This window comes from Canis aureus, chromosome 14 (assembly GCF_053574225.1).
Source record: "Canis aureus isolate CA01 chromosome 14, VMU_Caureus_v.1.0, whole genome shotgun sequence".
Lineage (NCBI taxonomy): Eukaryota > Metazoa > Chordata > Mammalia > Carnivora > Canidae > Canis > Canis aureus.
In genome coordinates, this window is record NC_135624.1 from 14396111 (window position 1) to 14414929 (window position 18819).

Here is an 18819-nt window from a genome sequence, read left to right on the forward strand (position 1 = left end):
AAAGAAGAGACATGGATAAATTTGAGGGAGCACCCATTCAAAGGAATAGTAATAGAAAGCAGAATTTAAAAAGCAAAGAAAGAAGGAAGCAGAGAGGTATAGAACCAAAACAATTATAGGAAGAAGAAGGATATTTCAAAGAAAAAGGAAAAGTCAATAATGCCAAATGCTATGTAGACTGACTTTGGAAATCATGACATTCATTTAAAGTAGTATTTCATTTGATGATGGCCAGAGATTCCATTTGCAAAGAAGTTAAAGACAAAGTAATTACAAAGAAGTAAGAAGTAGTGTTTTCCATCTACATATATAAAACATCTGGCAATAAAACAGAGAAAGTCTGAATGACAGGCTGATGGGGGTAAATAAATATTGTACTTAGAGCAAGACAAAAAGTCTACTGAAGTGTGGTAGTCAAGAAGGAAAGAATGGAGGAGACAGGGGATCCCTGGGTGGCTCAGTGGTCTGGCCCCTGCCTTTGGCCCAGGGCACCATCCTAGAGTTCCGGGCTCCCTGCATGGACCCTGCTTCTTCCTCTGCCTGTGTCTCTGCCTCTCTCTCTCTCTCTATGTCTACCATGAATAAATAAATAAAATCTTTAATAAAAGAAAAAGAATGGAGGAGACACATGTCTAAAATATGTGGGTTAAAATAGAGTAGGGTTGAACATTTAAGGCCTCAGGAAAGGCTTTGGAGAAACATTTCCCATAAAGCATATAGGTAATATGTAAAACATCATTACAGTGTTTATTATACACCCAGGAAACTTTTCAGAATGAAACTAGGACTCTGAATTATTATGATAGACTTGACCCCGGATTGTCCAGGGAACCCAGGCCATATGGTCCTGTACTAGTGTATCACAATGGTTTCCAGCAAAGTTCAGATTTAATCTGTCAGTGCCAGCTAATAGATAACCAAACCTCTATTTTTCCTTAGTGCTACTTTTCCAGGTCTCCTTTGGAATCCTGTTGGTTTGAAGTCTAGCAGTGATGGATTATGAGAAGAAATGATATGACCCCCTTCCAGAATTGGCCCATAAAGATCTCCTACATGCTATCCCCCATATTCTTTCCTATTTGGTGGCATCAGTTTCTTTGAAAGCCTAATGTTAATATGATGGATCCATCAGAATGAATTAGAGTGGATTAAGAATAAATGATAAGAGGTAAAACTCATGTTTGGAGCTGTAGGTTAATTAGAAAGAATATTCTACTTGTTTTAGAGACATTATGTATTTGGAAGTTTGTTAAGTGGCTATTATTATTATACCAATACAGAGTTCTTCTCAATACAATACTTCAGACAGTTACTACTAGTATATTGAAGTAGATATAGAACAAAATCCTACTAACTATTTAGGTGACAATGAGTGGTATGGAAAACAAAAATTAATCTTGAAAAAGGAAATGAACACCTTGATTTGACTATAGGAGAAGCAAAGAGCAAAAGAGTACAGAGGAAAGATAAAATTGGCCAAAAGCAGGGAATATAATTTAAACCAAATGATTTTAATTCATTCATCCTGCTGAAGTAGACTGAGGTAAAGTTATCACTCAAATATTCTCAACTTAAAAATTTATTCTATAGGTATAATAGTAATTTTTGTTTGCATCTAAAGTGTTTCTTAAATTACTAATATCTGAAACATTCAGTTCTATCTCCTCATACTGCTGACAATTTGAGTAAAATATGGTAGAAGAAAGTAAACCTAAAACTTACATCAATACTTTTGTCAGAGCACCTGGGTGGCTCAGTCAGTTAAGCATCTGCCTTTGGTTCAGGTCATGATCCCAGGTTCCTGGGATAGAGCCCACCATACAGGGGGGCATGTTTCTTCCTCTCCCTCTCCCTCTCTCTCCCTCTGCTTGTGCTCTCCCCCTGTCAAATAAATAAATAAAATCTTAAACAAAACAAAACAAAAAAAAAAAAAACATTGGTCAGCCTGGAGGTGAACACAGCACCAATAATTAAAACACTGCAAACACGTGGTGGTGGTACAGTGCAGGAGAGAAAGCTATATATAAACTATGCTATGTATATATTTACCAAGTAAAGTATCATATTCATTCTTATATTAAAAAATACATATCAGGGATCCCTGGGTGGCTCAGCGGTTTGGCGCCTGCCTTTGGCCCAAGGCGTGATCCTGGAGTCCTGGGATCGAGTCTCGCGTCTGGCTCTTTGCATGGAGCCTGCTTCTCCCTCCTCCTGTGTCTCTGCCTCTCTCTCTCTCTCTCTCTCTCTCTCTCGGTCTACAATAAATAAATAAATAAATAAATAAATAAATAAATAAATCGAAAAAAAAACCCATATCAAGCCAATCTCAAAAGTCTATATATTATATGATTCCAACTATATGACATTCTGGAAAAAATAAACTATAAAGACAGTAAAAAGATTAGTGGTAGCCAGGTGGAAGGAATGGACAGAGCACAGAGACTGTTATGGTAGTTAAGTTATTTTGTATGTATAACGGTGGACACATGGCATTATAAATTTGTCAAAACTCATGTAATGAACAACACCAGAATGGACTTTGTATGTTAATGATGTGTCCATATAAGTTCGTCACTTGTAGCAAATGTACCACTTTGGTGGGGGATGTATACAGAAAACTGTAGAACAGGGATGCAGGGGGGGTGTATGGGGATTAAGAACTTTCTGCTCAGTTTTGTTGTGAAACTAAAATTGCTCTAAAATAGTCGATTAAAAATTTTTTTTAAATGCATAGCAAATGAAAACATGAACTGAAGTCTTTCAAAAAGCTGCCAACTGGACAGAATTTTGATAGCTGCTTAAAATATTCAATGGTTTACAAAACCAGTAGGTGTCTCTCATGCTCTATATATTTTTAAAATATATAATAATCTCAAAAACAAATGCATGTGTAAAAGGAAAACCAGTATAATAATCAGCAAAGTAAAAATAATGACATTTTCCCTCTGTTTATTTTTGGTTTAGAGGGCAAGTTTGTTTATTATATTTTAATATGCACAAACAGCATATAATATATTCAATAGAGCAGCAGCTTAGACAATCTTTGACTTGTATAACACATTTGGAGATCTCTCATTTCACATTTGTAACACATCACTTCTGTTAAAATTAATGGAGCTCCATACAAATTTGCTGCAGTTTGGAAAACATTAGAGATGACCTATGATCCATGCATATATTCCTTAAAATGCTTGTCATTTAATCAAGGTCATCATATTTCACTGATGCATGACATTGTTAATTTCTTTTTTTCTACATGTCTCATTTCAATAAATCATCTGTCAAACTAAACAGACACCATTACATCCATAAAATTTGCAAGCATACATTAGGTTATGAAAAAGGGTCTGTTTTCAAGTGAAGAGACATTTCTGCTTACCCATTAGGTCCCTAAATATATGGACATGATTCCAAATTCTATCACTAGCACTAATGATGCACTTAGAGATGCAGTCAGAGTACACATCAAATATTTAGAAGAAAAATAAAATGGAATTAAATATGTTATTAATGAAGTAAACCATGAAACGTATGAACGTGTAATTTAAAAGTTAAGGACATGAAATTAGAAAGGAAAACATTCTTTTTCCTTACCTGAGCAGCATTCTTCAGCCTTTTATAGGTGCGAGTTATAAAGTCTAAATAAGAATGATTTTTTAATCATACAAAATCAATGATTTTGTAGTTATAGCTCAAAGTATAAAAGTTCTTATTAAATCTTGGCTAAGAGCGTATGTTCAAAGACTGACAGAAAGCCTCCCAATAATAGGAATTGGCCTTGTTTCCCCAAATCTAAACTTAAAAACTATTATTTATTAGAACGTAAAGATAATTAGAAATTGTGAGCTCAAATTCCACCGGGGTCAATTAAATTTGTTATTGTCACATGGCCAGAGAATAAACTATTAACATTGGTATTCCATCTTAGAGTCTCATATAAAGTAGGCAAAAGAATAAAAGATGTTTTGCCCAACCTAACATCATAAGAGACTCCATAGAAAACAGGGAGAAATCCGGTGTTTCGTTAAGTATTGGACATTTTGCAGCTATGTGGTACTGGCAAAGTACACTGGCTGTTCTGAAGTTGACTTTCCTCACTTGTAAAATATAAGTGGCTGCGACATAAGCAAGATGGTATCTCTTTCCCCTCACAGACACACCCATTCAACAATATATAGAGCGATTCTATATGTGAGAAATCCAGGGACCAGTTGATAGGCTCCCACACCCTGGGTGAGAGCAAAGCCTGATTCCAATAGGAAAATTTGTGGAGGAAAGTAACTCCACTACTAAAGTATTTTTAGTCCTAAAGTAACTAGAAAATGAAGAACAAACTAAGCACAAAATTAACAGACTGAAGAAAATGATAGATTACCATAGAAACGAAGGAAATAGAGAATTTTTTAAATAAATTTATTTTGTATTAGTGTTCAATTTACCAACATACAGAATAACACCCAGTGCTCATCCCATCAAGTGCCCCCTCAGTGCCCGTCACCCATTCACCCCCACCCCCCACCCTCCTCCCCTTCCACCTCCCCTAGTTCGTTTCCCAGAGTTAGGAGTCTTTATGTTTTGTCTCCCTTTCTGATATTTCCCACACATTTCTTCTCCCTTCCCTTATATTCCCTTTCACTATTATTTATATTCCCCAAATGAATGAGAACATATAATGTTTGTCCTTCTCCAATTGACTTACCTTCACTCAGCATAATACCCTCCAGTTCCATCCACGTTGAAGCAAATGGTGAGTATTTGTCATTTCTAATGGCTGAGGAATATTCCATTGTATACATAAACCACATCTTCTTTATCCATTCATCTTTCGATGGACACCGAGGAAATAGAGAATATAAAAAAGTAGAAAAAATCAACAAGACTACAATTTGTTTTTATAAGATTAATAAGTCAGCTACCTATGATGTTTTAGGAAAATTTTACAAAAAGTACATTTCCATTATTGATATCAATGTGTTTTGAATATATAAAAATATAGCGGGCTTACTCTAGAAACTTAGCATTTCATAATGTATTAAATATGGATCTCTTTCTTAGGAGTTTGACATGAATTGCTTCATTTTTAAATATTTAAGATTAGATGTTAGCAGATAGCTCTAGGTTTCTTTTCCAGAGTCTAAGAATAAGTCATTGTCTTGAAAACTTCCCTTTAGATTAAAAGATCTGTAGTTATAAGGTAAGATAGTTTCAGAACATATAAATACATATTCCTTTTAATTGTAAGAGATTATTTTGGATTCTTTTTACCACCCCTATATTATGGATTCCAACTATACATTATCTTCAGTTTTATATATAAAAATAAATATATTCAAGTTACCATCTTTCAAATTCTTTTAGATACTTCTACTCATTTCAATGTTCCAACTTAAATATTTTCTATTACTTTATTTTCCAAACATATCATTTCAAACAGTTATATCTAGGTGAAATTACATACTAAAGTTATAAACTTATGATAATCATTTTAGATTTGATTACTTATTTTTGACATCATAATTCAGTGCCTTCAATCAAATTTTTTATCATTATTTCTTTGTGAGGAAAATTAATTTTATACTTTTTCTCTGTAGCAGTTTGAAATTCAAATACTTAACACATGTGTCTAAAGTATAAAATGTTTACCTATTAGAAAAATTATAGGTAGCATAAAGCTTTTAATCATTGCAAAAACATATTTTAAATGGTATGTATATATAAAATATGTATCCTTAATGCACTATGAATCTATTTTTGTAATACAAGTCATAATAATTATGAAAATAATAATGGTGTTGGAGATAGATCTATTACTATTCTACACTACATTATGTGTGTCATTCACAATGTTAATCATGTTTCACTATCTGAGATAGTCGCCAAATTAAATGACACTTTTTGTGGTTAAAAAAAACACATGAGCTCTAGCCTTTTAACAAGTTTTTATACAGTACAGTATTGTTAGATATAACCACGATGTTGTAGAGTAGATCTCTAGAACTTCTTTACCTTCCACAACTGAAATTTTATACCCATTGAACAGCAATTTCCCATCTTCTTCCCCTTCAGCTCCTGGCAACCACCACTTTATCTTCTGCTTTTATGACTGACAACTTTAGATACCACATATGAGTGGAATCATGCAGGGTTTGTCCTTGTGTGACTGGCTTATTTTGCTTAGCATAATGACCTCCAGATTCACCCATGTTGTTGCAAATGATAAGATTTCCTTCTTTTTCTAAGGCTGAATAATACTCTAATGTAGGTATAAAACACATTATCTTTACCCATTCACCCCTTGGTGAATATTTAGGTTGCTTCCACAAGGCAGCGATTATGAATACTGCCGCAATGACTATGGGAGAGCAAGTATCTCTCATTGAGATCCTCATTTCAATTTTTTTAGATAAATATCCAGAACGAGGAATGCTGGGTCAAATGGCAGTTCTATTTTTAATTTTTTGAGGAACTTCTATAATTACAGGCCGCACCATTTTACAACCAATGGTGTACAAAGAGTTTCAATTTCTCTAGATCCTTGCCAGTAATTTTTTTGGCTTTTTTTTTTTCCATTTGGGCAATAACACCCCTTCAGATATGTAGTCTGCAATTATTTTGTCCCATTCTTCCAGTGCCCTTTTGCTCTGCTGCTTAAATTTAGTAGCATATTCCTGTATGTAAATCACTGTGTTGACTTTTCTAGGTCACAGTGTAATATTTTAACATATAGATTCAGCTCATTGCTTTTCTTGAATTATAAGTTAACTATATTTCTCTTCTATTATCTTAGTTATCTTCATACACAACAATGGTTATGTTGCATCTCCTTCATCAATATCTCTCTAAAATCTATTAATATGTTAATTATGTTATATGATAGCAAAACAAGCCAAGAACAATGTGACTTTTTCAAGGAGGAAATTTACTTCAAAATGGAGAGACAAATGATTTTTCCTGGATATGTTATTATGCTAATACTTCAAAAAATAAATTATTATTTTGATGCAATCTAATTCAAATATGTCAAATGGATATTTTAGTGTTATTTTGGAAAATGATGAAAATGTCTCTAATATTAACCTGGAAAGGACAAAATGTAATTAAAAAACAAGTCATAACATAACAATAAAGAGGAACAATGAGAAACTATATAAATCAAAATAGTAAAGTTATATCAATTATAATATTAATCAACATATAGCATTTACCTTTAAAAAGATAGTTAAAATCTGAATTAGAAAAACCATTCACAGGCAGTGGTATATGTAAAAATCTAAATATTAAATAAATGAAGTGATTGTCCAGCCATTTTTATTTACTTTTTTAATATTTAAATTTTAATATTTCTTTTCTATAATCACATTGATGTTAACAATATAACAAAATGATATTAACCTAATGTTATCATCTAAGTTTAAGGGAGAAAAAAAGCTCAATTTCAATTACACTAAAGAAGTAATTGTCTTTGATAGACATCTTCCAGTATTTAGATTTACATACCTCTATTACATCCAAATAAAAAATTAAATGTCAACACTATGCTGAAAATGGTCATTAACTATAAGCTAGAAATTTACTTGTGAAATTCAGTTTGGAGAATGATTCTGAAGAGAATAGAAGAACGGAAGTGAAGAGGTATTCCAAGGATCTTTATATATAATATTCCATTATATATACTCATATCCTGAGTATATTATGATAAAATAACACTGTCTTCGTTTTTGGTTGATACATAGATTTTATTAATGCAATTTTTTTTTTAATTTTTTTATTTATTTATGATAGTCACACAGAGAGAGAGAGAGAGAGAGGCAGAGACACAGGCAGAGGGAGAAGCAGGCTCCATGCACCGAGAGCCCGACGCGGGATTCGATCCCGGGTCTCCAGGATCGCGCCCTGGGCCAAAGGCAGGCGCCAAACCGCTGCGCCACCCAGGGATCCCTATTAATGCAATTTTTATTTAAAATTTTATTTTTTTTCAAAATTGTCATAGGATAAAAAATTGGCCTCACAAATGTGTCCATGTCCTAAACTCTAGAACCTGTGAATATATTCCCTTACATGGCAAAAGGAACTTTGCAGATGTGATTAAGTTAAGGAACTTGAGATGGGGCAATTATCCTGAATTATCTACATAGACTCATGTGATTAAAAGAGTCCCTATAAAAGACCGTCAAGAAGGTCACAGATAGAGAAGGAAATGTGATAACAAAAGTAGAGGGAAAGAAGACATATCATGGGAACAAAAGTCAAAGTGAGCCAAATAATGTAGGCAGCCTCTAAAAGCTAGAAAAAAAAGGCAAGGCAAACTGGATTCTTTCTTAGAGCCTCCAGAAGAAAGGTTGCTTGCTGACCCATTTTAGACCTCTAGCTTGTAGAACTATAAAATAAATTTGTGTTGATTTAAGCCAAAGTGCGTTGTAATTTGCTACCAAAGCAATATAAAAATAATACAAAACATATCCGAATATTTATAAGCAAGCATAAACATAAACACACTAAAAGTAAATTGTTTGCACATACTTTTACAAGTACATATGCATAATATGTACTTAATCAGTTGACTTGAATGACCATGCAAGCTCACCTCATTTTGTTTGAATGTGTGTACATGTGTGTACTTTATAATTAAGAATATCAACCACAACTTCAGGGTTTCCTTCTATCTGCCATCCTAACATCTCATATCTTAGTAGTATTATACCTTCAAGAAGGAAGAGGGAGAGAAAGAGAAGGAGTAGGAGGACTGTGAGGAGGAGGGGGGGAGTAGGCAAAGCAAAATCCTTTAATCCATTATTTAACATTTAAAGACTTGTTTAATTGAAGATGTTTAAATCAGTGTACAACAGTCTTAATCTATAAATAACTACTTATCAGTGTCTTCTCCAATTTTCATAGATAAATATAAAATGAGAAAAGCATAGGGCATTATTTGAAATTGAGGTTAGCAATCTCATAGCAGGAAAGAAAGAAGAGATAGTACATGGACAATAAACTTGATAGACTTCATAAATTTCCCTTGGGTTGACTATATTTTCTTCAATTGTCCTATAACAAATAGATGCTCCTGGTTAAAATATTTTTTTCATGCAGCTGCAAAGCAGTCTGCTTCATCAGAATTATGAAGATTTTTTTTTTAATTCAGCTGACTTACTCTGAAAGGACATTTTCTACAGAGAACACACTAATTGAAGCGTCACTACATAGTTCTATTTAAAACCTTTATATGTCTCATAATATTGGATATGCCCATATATATTTTGCAGTTTCTCAATAAGTCTCTTTTAATTTTTTAAAAGATTTTATTTATTCATTCATGAGAGACACACACACACATACAGAGAGAGAGAGAGAGAGAGAGAGGCAGAGACAGGCAGAGGGAGAAGCAGGCTCCATGAAGGGAGCCTGATGTGGGACTCCGGGATCACGCCCTGAGCCAAAGGCAGGCGCTCAACTGCTGAGCCACCCAGGCGTCCTTCTTTTCATTTTTAAGTAAAAGACCAACCATATAACATTTAAAATGTCTGAAGAGTTCACTTTTACTATTTTCCCTTAATTCGTATATTTGTTTTTTTCACTACTGTTCTCCATAGCTCATCAAAAGATGATAGTTGTTTCCCATGACTTTGAAACACTTCATAAGAACATTAATATGAATGTTTTTGAATTAGGGAATGAATAATCATGAAGTCTTTAGTTTATAAAGAAAGAATTAAGCCCATCTAATATCTGCCAGATCAAGAGAGATTTATGGGATTTCAACAATTTACACAAGCTTGGGTAAATTTAAAGGAAAAAGCAGGGTACTTAAGAAACTTAGAAATAGATCATACATGGATAATTAGAAGTTCCAGCCACATTTGCCTAATGTACAGAAGAAAATTCTGAAATAAGAGACAGAATAACCAAAAACCTACTTCAGAATGGAAGAAAATTAAGTCTCTATAGTTACAATTAATAGAAACTATAAATCCGCTGGAGGAAGAGTTTCAAACTTGGGGATCATGACTTGCAGAGATATAGAATAATTCAATCATATGGTGGATGTCGCCTCCATAACAAAAATGTTATGGACCAGGCTGGATTAGAAAGTTTCCTGTGAGGTTGTGCCAATCATTAACTGAAAGAACAAACAAAAACTAAAAATGAGGCTTAATCATCTTTTGAAAGTAGGGGAAGATATCCCATTCTCCTTCTTTTTCTAAGAGTATTTACATAAGAAAACTTAAAATTGTAAGTAATTTCTTTCTGTGAAATGCATATAAATTATTTAAAAATAAAAATGGTATTTTTGTGAGCTTTGTGAACCAAGAATGTTGTTCTTTAAAACCCAGGAGCTATCACTTTGAAATGTAAACATGAAGGAAGACAGAATCCTATTTCTCAGTCTGGGAGTCAGTTAGGAGCCTAATTTCAATAGGCAACTTGCTCCAGGTTGCCAAGCTCATATAAAGATATGAGAAGTTTGGTTTTCCTCTGGACAAACTCAATAAGCTAACATAGGTGGGCACCCTAATTAGCACATAGTTTGTGTAAACTGCACGACAGATAGTGCTATCAGGTCCTCTTACCTAAGAACTAGCTATTCTTCATGAAAACCATGTATGTGATGGGTTGCATATGCCTGCCTACATAGGGGAGGGAGATTCCTTTCTGTCTTTGCAATCTCTTAGTGAATTTCCTGTGATGTGCATCAAATTCTGGTTTAAGTACTTATTCAATAATAAAAGTATTTTCTTTTGCTATTACCTTTATGGAAAGGATTTTTGGATAGGGAGAAGATTTTATTTTTAATTATAATTCTCCCCATAGCAAATCACTGCTTCAATCTCACCCTTTATTTGTCTATCTTCTTCACAGCAGAAAGTCAGCATATCAAAGAAAACTTAAATTTAAGTCAACATTACCAGTTTACTTGACCAACAGAATGGGAAGAAATGACATTCTGGGACTTAAAACATCCACAAATAGCTAGGACATTTCCAAAAGTACAATATATAACATTTTCCCAAACATTTAAGGAATACATTATGCCAATTTCTTGACAAACTCTTCCAGGAGATAAAAGTGGAGGAAATATTTCCTAACTTGCTCTGTAAGGTCCGGATTGTTCTAATACAAAATCATACAAAGACATTGCAATAAAATAAAATTACAGACCAATCTCTCTGCTAAACATAGATGCAAAACAATACCAAAGGCACAATCCATGAAAGGAAGAATTGATAAACTGAACCTCATTAAACTTAATAATTTCTTCTCTGTGAAAGACACTGGTCAAGATAATGAGAAGACAAGATACAGGCTGAGAGAAACTATTTACAAAAGACATATCTGGTAAAAGAGTGTTACCTAAATTACAGAAATATCCCAACAATAAGAAAACAAACTGATTAATAAATGGGCCAAAGACATTGACACCCCACCAAAGATACACAGATGACAAATGAGCATATGAAAAGATGTTGCATTTGCCCTCAGGGAAATGCAAATTAAAACAAAGAGATACTATGACACACATCTTAGAATGAACACATCTTAGAATGACTAATATCTGAAACACTGATACCACCAAATGCTGGTAAGGATGTGGAATAATAGGGACTCTTATTCATTACTGGTGATTCGTGCAAAATTATACAGCCACTGTGGGAGACAGTTTGACAGTTTCTTAGAAAATGAAACATCCTCTTACTATATGACCTAGCAATCACAGTCACTAGTATTTACCCAAAGGAGCTGAAAACTTCTGTCCACACAAGAATATGCACACTGATGTTTATAGAAGCTTTAGTCAGCATTAGAAAGAAATGAGCTATCAAGTATGAAAAAATATGGAGGAATCTTGAATGCATATTACCAGGTGAAAGAAGCCTATTAAAAATAACACCATATTGTATGATTCCAACCATATGACATTTTGGAAAAGGCAAGACTATGGATACAATAAAAAAAAGATCCATGATTTCCAGGGGTTAGGAGGGAGGGAGGGATAAATGCATACAGAGCATTCTAGGGTAGTAAAAATACCCTATAATGGTATACGTCATTGGACCTATGTCAAAACCCAAAGAATGTACAACAGCAAGAGTGGACTATCATGGAAAGTATGTATTCTTGTTGATTATGATGTTTCAATGTAGCTTCATCAATTGTAACAAACATATCACTATGATAGGGGATGTTATTAATAGGGGAGGAGGGCATATGAGATATCTCTGAACCTTCATCTCTATTATCCTGTGAAAAGAAACTTTTTAAAAGTATTTAAATATATATTTACACATAACCATAAGTCAGTAAATAATATTAATAACCATATTACCACCTAATATATAAACACCATTCAAATTTTACCTCTTATCCAATAAAGAACTTTATAGCAAAAGGATCCATCCAAGATCATACCTAGTATTTACTGGCATTTGTCCTTAGCCACCTTCAATCTAGAACAATTCCTCAGTCTTTTCATATTTTTCATAATCTTAATATTTTGAAGACTATAAGGCTCTGACTTTGTTATTTCAGTTTAGGTTTTTCTGATGTCTCTCCTTACCCTCTCTCTGCTTAGATTCTAGTTATGAATTTTTAACAGGAATATCAGAGAAGTATTTTCTTTTTTTTAATATTTATTTATTTATTTATGATAGACATAGAGAGAGAGATAGAGGCAGAGACACAGGAGGAGGGAGAAGCAGGCTCCATGCTGGGAGCCCGACGTGGCACTCGATCCCAGGACTCCAGGATCACACCCTGGGCCAAAGGCAGGCGCTAAAACCGCTGAGCCACCCAGGGATCCCGAGAAGTATTTTCTTCTCAATATATCTTATCAGAACTGTATTTTCTTTATATCTTATCAGGTGATGCAAGATTTTGACTTCTTCCATTACCAGTGATGTTCATTTTGGTCACATGGGTTAAGGTGGCATCTGCCAGGTTTTTTCCGAGTAAGTTACTAATTTCTTGTCTATAATTAATGAATGTGTTGTGAGGAGATGCTCTGAAACTAGACAAAGTTCTATCTCTCATACTTTGATCCAACAATTTTAGCAACCACTGATGATTTTTCCCTTGTCAACTGTCACTATTTTGGTTGCCACTTGGTGGTTCTCTAATTCCACCAGTTCTTAAACATTTTACTAGCTGGCATTCTACAATAAGAAAGAACTTTTTCTTTTCCCTCATTGATTCATTCATTTGTTTATCTAAGTATAGGCTTATGAATCTTACTTTATTCCATATATTATAATCTGTTGTTATTGCATATGTTGATACTCAAATTCTGTATTTGGTAAGTATATATATCCCATGCAAGCCTGCTTCTATATAATTTTAACATATTTACACCATTCCTGAAGCTCTTCCTACTTTCTGGACACATACACACACATCCATGTATTATTGTCTATTTATAACTCAGTTGTTTCCTTTTTGAAAATTTGTATATGCAAAATATAAGTTCTTCAAAGCAAAGGATGCTTAACACTTTGTGTTTATCCTAGATATTCACCCAGTGTTTTGCTTGCTATAGCCACTTAGCACACGATATCTAATCTGTGGCTTTGCTGAAGTGTTTTTCCTGAGGCAGAGGAGAGCAAAGTTCTAGTCCTACATTCAGCCTATTTTTTGGTTTCACCTTTGATGCTGAATCCACTATTAGTAGTGCAGAGAAGCCAGTGAACAGGAAAGGTTGTAGGAGGTGACATTTAAAAATACATACCACTGTTTACCTGCCTGCTTTCTCTTCTCAGCTCTTAGGGAAGGAAGGAAGGAAGGAAGGAAGGAAGGAAGGAAGGAAGGAAGGAAGGAAGGAAGGAAGGAAGGAAGGAAGGAAGGGAGGGAGGAAACAGAGAGAGGAAGGGTGGGAGGGGTGGAAGGGGAGGGAGGGAATATAAATGTAGAAGTAGAAATTGGTAAATACATCCTAAATTTTTAAAGGTCTATATACCAAAAATTGTGCAAAATATTGTATCATCTTTGAGTGAGATTGAGATATCAGGAACCAGAAAGAATATAGATTCATCAGGGATTTTGAGATTCAGAAATGAAAGCTGACATGTCAGTCACAAGAACAGACAAAGCCATTGACAGTATCTGAGGATTTAAGGGCCAAGTGCCCTCTGTGAAGTTCATATAAAGCTGTTCAAGCTGAATCTTTAATAAATGTCTTCCTTACAGATTATAACTAAGTTCCTCTTGGACAATTTTCAAGCAAATTTCTTCTAATGCCTATGTGAGAAGTATCTCATGATTTGTATTAATTTTCCAGAAGGGCTTAGTATCATGTACCATCAAGTAAATAATTAATACTTGTTTTTCAAATGTTATTCCTTCATATAAATTTAACACTGAGCATAGTTTAGATTTTTTCCAAAATAAAACCAACAATTTCACAAGGAATAACTAGGTGATTTTAAACATTCATAATGTATAACTATTTTAAAATTTTGCTCTTTCCTTGACTTCAACACAACTGCCTTTTCAAATTCAGATACATTTCTTTAAACCGGGTGTTGAAAATTATATCAAAAATTCACTACGAATGAATGTTAGAGAAACCTTTAACATTTCTTTTAGAGTATGTTTAAAAATGTTGGTGTTAATTTTTTAAAAATTAAAAGACTAACATTAAAAAGTAAAAATATGTTGGAAGTGTTATGACTTGCTTCATTAAAAATGCTGATACATTAGAGGAGTGAAACTATTCTAGAAGACATCATGCTATCCCAGGAAGAAAGCATCTATTAGAAAACTACTGATTTTTCTCTTTAAATAAAAAATAACAGGGCAGCCCCGGTGGCTTAGTGGTTTAGCGCTGCCTTCCGCCCAGGGTGTGATCCTGGAGACCCAGGATGGAGTCCCACGTCAGGCTCCCTCCATAGAGCCTGCTTCTTCCTCTCTCTCTCTCTCTCTCTAATAAATAGATATAATCTTAAAAAATAACATAAACTTATTCTGCTCTGTCATAATTCCTTGATTTGACTCCTAGAAAAATGCATGGTTCCCTTTGGCGCATAGATCTCTTTTAAGTTATACACTGATGCAGAGTTGGATTTCTAAACTATAGCCAGTTGAACTGGGATTTGGAGCTCGCCGTTTACACAAGAGAAGTGTATGCTTCAACAAGTTTTCCTCGATTGGCACGTGACAATTTCACGATACCGTTTTTACACAAAATATTTCTTTTCAGAATTTCATTTCAAATATTCAAAAATGAGTAGTGATTAATAAGCTAGTTAATATAATGATACCATTAAAGCCACTGAATAGCCTTGGCATACTAAATCTGTAAACATGTGAGGCTTATTTGTTTGATACATATCTTGCTGTTTCATATCTAACAATTGTTAACTAAAATTTGTAGTCCATGTCCCTAAACTTTGACATTTTTTATACACTATTTTAGTTTCTAAAGATGATCCTTCTTTGCCTATCACCATAATGCAGTTTTTATTACAACATACCTTCTAGTTTTAGAAAAGTATTCTTTTTTTTTTTTTTAATTTTTATTTATTCATGATAGGCACACAGTGAGAGAGAGAGAGGCAGAGACACAGGCAGAGGGAGAAGCAGGCTCCATGCACCGGGAGCCTGACATGGGATTCGATCCCGGATCTCCAGGATCGCGCCCTGGGCCAAAGGCAGGCGCCAAACCGCTGCGCCACCCAGGGATCCCAGAAAAGTATTCTTTATTGTCAGCATCTGTATGCTTTCCAAGAACATAGCATTCTCTTTTTACCACACAATAGAGAGTAGAATTTTATCAGAATAAAGGTCTCCATTAAAACATACATTCCTCTGACTATTGGAATATCTTCCCTTTATTTTGAAGAATATTTAATAATTTAGTATGTGTTTAGTCTGACTAGTGTTGGAAGGTAATGCTTAAAAGTGTCAATTTCTACTCTTTGATTTTTAATTTCATCAAGTACCTCTACTGAACCTCCAGTATGCACCTCCATCCAATCAGTATTAGAATTTCTTAGCTAAGAAAATTATCTTAACAGTTTTGGAAGAATTCCACTAAAGTAATATACATTAAATGGAAATATTAAAAGCATACCACATCATACTATTAAGTTTTGTCACCCTCAGCAAACAGATAATAATGAATATTATTCAGATTAATAGATAGTTGGTAACCTATAAATAAATTTAGAGTTTAAAGAAATATTGAAGCTAAGCTGAAATAATAATAATCCAGGAAATGGTCAATGTAAATATGGATGGAAAAGCTAAAGGAAAAAAGATTTTTCATTTTGCTTGGCAATTTTGCCTTAGAATAATCCTCAATTTTATTATTACATTTTAAATGTTAGATTTTCAGACTATTGCAAAGGATATTGGATACCCTGTTTGATCTATAAATACACTTTTGCATTTCAACGCTGCAATGAAGTTTCCCTGGCTCTTCCAAAGATGGCAGTATCAACTCTAAAGAAATTCCCTAGTCTTCTGGATGGTGTGATATGTAATACATCAGTGGATCTGATGGTCATGGGTCCACACCCATGGTGTTTCCTCATTCTTGTATTCCTTCTACTTTGGCCCTCATTACATTACATTTAACTTTTCTCAAAAAGTTTTATCTATGCTTTGTCAATTTCCGTTTCAGATCACCCTTTTGTCATAACTCATTTCTAAAATTTTCCTAATTGTTATTTATGCTTTTGTTCATAACTTTTTTTTTTTTTTTTACTTCTTTTGGTTCTTCTGAGTATGTGTTTTGTGGACACATTTTTTTCTCATTTGCCATCATTGTGGATAAGGACATTCACTCTCTTTCTCCCTCTTGTTCTGGCAATGACTTGTGTGGCATTCAGCCACAACTCTTTTCTATCGCTAATGCTTAGGTGAGATGATCTCTCCAATAGTGATAATTTTATCACTGAGGGGCATCTGGAAGTGTTTGCAGACATTTCTGGTTATCGTAACTGGTGGATTGCCATTGGCAGCTAGTGGGTAAGACCAAGGATATGGCTACCAATCCTACAATGCATAGGATTGCCTCCCACAATAAAGAATTGTCTGGTCCAAAATCTCAATAGTGTGTAAGCTGACAAACCCCAGATCTATACTCTGAGAAGGGAATAATCAGTATTGAGGGGAAGATAGTTTCCCTTAGCTTCATGGTTCTAATGTTTCTTCTTCTGTTGTAATCACAAGCAATTTTTAAAAATGTGTCTTTATAAAAATTTCTAAAATGTGCCTTGTTTTCTACCCTTTTGTTTTTATCTGTACTTTCTTTTTCAATTGCCCTTACTGTTCCTCTTCTTTTCTCTTTGATTTTACTCCCAGGAATTTGTTCTTAGTGCAAGTATTTGTGTTGGAAATTATAGCCACCAAGCCCCCCACATTTTGGGCTACTCTTATCAAACTGTCCTGCTGAGATTTCCATAAGCATTTATGATCCTTCACTTTGAAGGTGAGCACCTATTGGAAATCTCTATGTTTTCTAGTTATCAAGCCCTTCATAAATCTGTCTTCCTACTACTTCTTCCTCACAGCTGTTGATACATTATGCAATTGACTTGCTGTTCAGTGTTGTTGTTGTTGTTTTGTTTTTAAGATTTATTTATTTAGAGAGAGAGAGAGAGGGCGGGGAGAGGCAGAGGGAGACGGAGAGAATCTCAAGCAGACTCTGCTGAGTATGGAGCCAGATGTAAGGCTGGATCTCACAACCCCGAGATCAGGACCTGAGCCAAAACCAAGAGTTGGACGCTCAACTGACTGTGCCACCCAGACTCCCTTTTGCTATTCAGTGCCTGACCTCCACTTATTCCTATTTTAATATTCTCATGTATACACCACTGTCACCTAGTTTTGCTTTGATGCTGTTCATGACAATTTTTAACTAGTGATTCAAGTTCTATATGAACATCGATTTTTCAATTATAAAATTCTAAATTATAGAAATATTTAAATTTTCGAGTTTCTTCTTGATATGTTTGATAATAACTAGACTGTTACAATTTAAATTTTTAAGTTTATAGGTAAAATTGTGTTTCTATTTTTCTTCCAATCTGTCACTTAATTTGTCCTTCATTTGTACCTATGTCTCCCTAGAGCTTTCTAATACATTCTATTTTTCTGTATATCCAAGTCACGAAAATAATGAACATTCAAAGAAGCAATATTTGGCTACATAATTCTTTTTTTAAAAATTTTATTTATTTATGATAGTCACAGAGAGAGAGGCAGAGACATAGGCAGAGGGAGAAGCAGGCTCCATGCACCTCGGGAGCCCGACGTGGGATTCGATCCCGGGTCTCCAGGATCGCACCCTGGGCCAAAGGCAGGCGCCAAACCACTGTGCCACCCAGGGATCCCTGGCTACATAATTCTGATATTATGTTTATCTTTTTCTTTTATTTTCTTTAATTTGCTGTGCTGGCCTTCCCTTCTAAATTACTAGGTTGGATCTTTTGATCATTGGCTTTCAGTCCTTTGATTCTCATATACATGAACTATGTTTACATTTAAATAAAGATTCAACTGAATCCCATTACTATGGAAAGTTTTCAATAAATTTTAAATGAATTTCCAAATTAGTTTTATTACAGTTAATATAAGGTTTTAGTTCTGTATCCTTTCAATTGGCAGTCAATTTTTAATTGTCAATATATGATGGGCTTGAAATAAGTTTTTACAGTTTATTGTGTAAGTATGTTTGCATACATCTTTAGATGATCCTTTTATCCTTACTAAACTGCCTGTTTAATATATCAGTTACTCAAGAGAAATTTTTGAATCTGCAAATGCAAGTGTATTTGTCCATTTTTCCACCTTTCTGCAAAATTTAGTCTTACATAACTTGAGATT

General features: G+C 34.2%; 1 long non-coding RNA gene across 5 annotated transcripts in view; it reads right to left on the minus strand.

Moving 5' to 3' along the window:
- LOC144283199 (uncharacterized) overlaps positions 1 to 18819 on the minus strand; it is a 202558-nt gene that overhangs the window by 172897 nt on the left and 10842 nt on the right. For 4 of the 5 annotated variants that reach the window (XR_013351621.1, XR_013351620.1, XR_013351617.1 and 1 more), the window contains exons 2-4: positions 4700 to 4822; positions 3595 to 3638; positions 1723 to 2249 (exon numbers count right to left, since the gene is read on the minus strand). This is a non-coding gene — a long non-coding RNA (uncharacterized LOC144283199). The remainder of the gene's footprint in view (positions 1 to 1722; positions 2250 to 3594; positions 3639 to 4699; positions 4823 to 18819) is intronic. The other variant, XR_013351618.1, reaches the window with a different exon arrangement.